Raw genomic sequence first — 4,072 nt, 5'->3', positions numbered from 1 at the left:
AAGTTTTCCTTCCATTTCTATTTTTTAGAACAGTTTCAGAAGAATAGGTATTAATTCTTCTTTAAATGTTTGGTAGAATTCCCCTGGGAAGCCATCTGGCCCTGGGCTTTTGTTTGTTGGGAGATTTTTGATGACTGCTTCAATTTCCTTAGCAGTTATAGGGTTATAGGTCTGTTCAGGTTTTCTATTTCTTCCTGGTTCAGTCTTGGTAGTTGATACATCTCTAGGAATGCACCCATTTCTTCCGGGTTATCTAATTTGCTGGCATATAGTTGCTCATAATATGTTCTTATAATTGTTTGTATTTCTTTGGTGTTGGTTGTGATCTCTCCTCTTTCATTCATGATTTTGTTGATTTGGGTCACTTCTCTTTTCTTTTTGATCAGTCTGGCCAAGGGTTTATCAATCTTGTTAATTCTTTCAAAGAACCAGCTCCTAGTTTTGTTGATCTGTTCTACTATTCTTTTGGTTTCTATTTCATTGACTTCTGCTCTGATCTTTATTATTTCTCTTCTCCTGCTGGGTTTAGACTTTATTTGCTGTTCTTTCTCTAGCTCCTTTAGGTGTAGGGTTAGGTTGTGTACTTGAGACCTTTCTTGTTTCTTGAGAAAGTCTTGTATTGCTATATACTTTCGTCTTAGGACTGCCTTTGCTGCATCCCAAAGATTTTGAAGAGTTGTGTTTTCATTTTCATTGGTTTCCATGAATTTTTTTAATTCTTCTTTAATTTCCTGGTGGTTGACCCATTCATTCTTTAGTAGGATGCTCTTTAGCCTCCATGTATTTGGGTTCTTTCCGACCTTCCTCTTGTGATTGAGTTCTAGTTTCAAAGCATTGTGGTCTGAAAATATGCAGGGAATAATCCCAATTTTTGGTACTGGTTGAGACCTGATTTGTGACCTAGGATGTGATAAATTCTGGAGAATGTTCCATGGGCACTAGAGAAGAATGTGTATTCCATTGCTTTGGGATGGAATGTTCTGAATATGTCTGTGAAGTCCATTTGGTCCAGTGTGTCATTTAAAGTCTTTATTTCCTTGTTGATCTTTTGCTTAGATGATCTGTCCATTTCAGTCAGGGGGGTGTTAAAGTCCCCCACTATTATTGTATTGTTGTCAATGTGTTTCTTTGCTTTTGTTATTAATTGCCTTATATAATTGGCTGCTCCCATGTTAGGAGCATAGATATTTACAATTCTTAGATCTTCTTGTTGGATACACCCTTTAAGTAGGATATAGTGTCCTTCCTCATCTCTTATTACAGTCTTTGTTTTAAAATCTAGTTTGTCTGATATAAGGATTGCCACCCCAGCTTTCTTTTGGTGTCCGTTAGCATGGTAAGTTGTTTTCTACCCCCTCACTTTCAATATGGGGGTGTCTTTGGATCTAAAACGAGTCACCTGCAGACAGCATATAGATGGGTCTTTTTTTTTTTTTATCCAATTTGATAGCCTGTGTCAGTTGATTGGGGCATTTAGCCCATTTACATTCAGGGTAACTATTGAAAGATATGAATTTAGTGCCATTGTATTGCCTGTAAGGTGACTGTTACTCTATATTGTCTGTGTTCCTTTCTGGTCTATGTTGCTTTTAGGCTCTGTCTTTGCTTAGAGGACCCCTTTCAAGATTTCTTGTAGGGCTGGTTTCGTGTTTGCAAATTCCTTGAGTTTTTGTTTGTCCTGAAAGCTTTTTATCTCTCCTTCTATTTTCCGTGACAGCCTAGCTGGATATAGTATTCTTGGCTGCATATTTTTCTCATTTAGTGCTCTGAATATATCATGCCAGTCGTTTCTGGTCTGCCAGGTCTCTGTGGAGGTCTGTTGCCAATCTAATATTTCTACCATTGTAGGTTACATATCTCTTGTTCCAAGCTGCTTTCAGAATTTTCTGTCTCTGAGACTCTGAAGTTTTACTATTAGATGTCGGGGTGTTGACCTATTTTTATTGATTTTTGAGAGGGGTTCTCTGTGCCTCTTGGATTTTGATGCCTGTTTCCTTCCCCAAATTAGGGAAGTTCTCTGCTATAATTTGCTCCAATATACCTTCTGCCCCTCTCTCTCTTTCTTCTTCTTCTGGGATCCCAATTATTCTCATGTTGTTTCATCTTATGGTATCGCTTATCTCTTGAACTCTGCCCTCGTGATCCAGTAGTTGTTTATCTCTCCTTTTCTCAGCTTCTTTATTTTCCATCATTTGGTCTTCTGTATCACTAATTCTCTCTTCTGCCTCCTTTGTCCTAGCAGTTATAGCCCCCATTTTTGATTGCACCTCATTAATAGTCTTTTTGATTTCGACTTGGTTAGATTTTAATTCTTTTATTTCTCCAGGAAGGGTTTCTGTAATAACCTCCATGCCTTTTTCAAGCCCAGCTAGTATCTTTAAAATCATGATTCTGAACTCTAGGTCTGACATCGCACTAATGTCCATATTGAGTAGGTCCCTGGCAGTCGGTACTACCTCTTGTTCTTTTTGTTGAGGTGATTTTTTCCATCTTGTCATTTTGTCCAGAGGAGAACAGATGAATGAGAGAACAAAATGCTATCAGGGTAACAGCATCCCCAGAAAAGATGCTCTAAACAAATCAGAAAAGACCTGAAACTGGGGGAAAAGAAAGGGAAAGAAAGAAAAAGAAGAAAAAGAAAAAGATAAAAACAAACAAAACAGGAGAAAACAAAAAAACAGAATATGATCAGGTATGATCAGGCTGGTGCATAGATCAGTGCCACACACTAGATTTTGGGTGTATTTTGGTCTGTTAGAAGAAACTGCCTCCCAAAATTTTAAAGAAAGAAAAACTTATATATGTACAAAAATAAGGGTTGATACAATGAAGGGATGGAATATGACTGTAAAGATGAAAATTACAAAAAATTTTATAAAAGGAATTGATAAGATAAGTTGTTTGAAAAAAAAAGATTAGATTTAGGAAAAAAAAAAGAAAAAAAGAGAGAATGTGATCAGGCAGGAGACTAGAACAAAGTCATACATTAGAGATTTAGGGTCTATTTTGATCTGTTAGAAGAAACTGTATCTCAAAATTTTAAAGAGAGAACAACTTATATATATATATGCCAAAAATAAGGGTAACTACTCTGATGCGATAGAATATGACTCTAAAAATGAAAAATAAAAATGTTTTTTAAAAAAAGGATTGATAAGATGTTGGTTGAAAAAGGGAAAAAGAAAAATTCAAAAAAAAAAGTTAAAAAAATTAACTTTGAAAGACTAAAGAATCATGGGAAAAAAGCCATGAATTCTATGTGCAGTATTCCCCTAGTGCTGGCGTTCTGCCGTTCTCATTGATCGGTAAACTTGGTCTTGGCTGGCTGTTCGTGCTGATCTTCTGGGGGAGGGGCCTGTTGCCATGGTTCCCAAATGTTTTTGCTGGAGGCAGAATTGCCCCGCCCTTGTGGTCAGGGCTAAGGATTCTGCTCGGGTTTGCTCTCGGGAGCTTTTGTTCCCTGCAATCTTTCCAAACGGCTTTGGAGGACGAGAGTGAAAATGGCGGCCTCCCAATCTCCACCCGGAGGAGCTGAGAACTCAAGACTCCGCTCCTCAGTGAGGCCTCAGAGCAAAGCAGTCAGTCACTCCCATCTCCCCGGTCTCCGGCCGCACTCTGTGCTCACCCAGCCTGTGACCGAGCGTTTCTATCTCTGGCACCCGACCCCATGTGGAGTCTCCAAACCCAGCAGATCCCTGCTGTGTGCTCCCCGCCGCTCCTCCCGGGGGAGGAAGGGGAGTCTCCCCAGATCTGCCACTTGTTGGGTCCCTGCTGGAGGAGCAGTGGCCCGACTGTGCCACGGATCACAGTTTATGGCAACCCTGAGCTGAGAGACCGCGCCTCAGCTCCGTCTCTGCAGCCGGCTTCCCCGCTCCAATACCTGGGAGCTCTGCCACACTCAGGCACCCCTGGTCTTCCTGTGACCCTGAGGGTCCTGAGACCACACTGTCCCACGAGGGTTCTACCCCCCGCTTAGCCACTGGAGCGACGTCTCTCAGTGGAGCCGACTTCTAAAAGTTCCGATTTTGTGCTCTGCAGCTCTATCACTTGCTGGTAGCTGCTGACGGAGGCC

Source organism: Eumetopias jubatus, unplaced genomic scaffold, assembly GCF_037043125.1.
Source record: "Eumetopias jubatus isolate StellerSeaLion01/CBP00866 unplaced genomic scaffold, mEumJub1_p1.0 scaffold_4, whole genome shotgun sequence".
In the NCBI taxonomy this organism is placed as follows: Eukaryota; Metazoa; Chordata; class Mammalia; order Carnivora; family Otariidae; genus Eumetopias; species Eumetopias jubatus.
Note: the sequence above shows the minus strand (reverse complement) of the source record.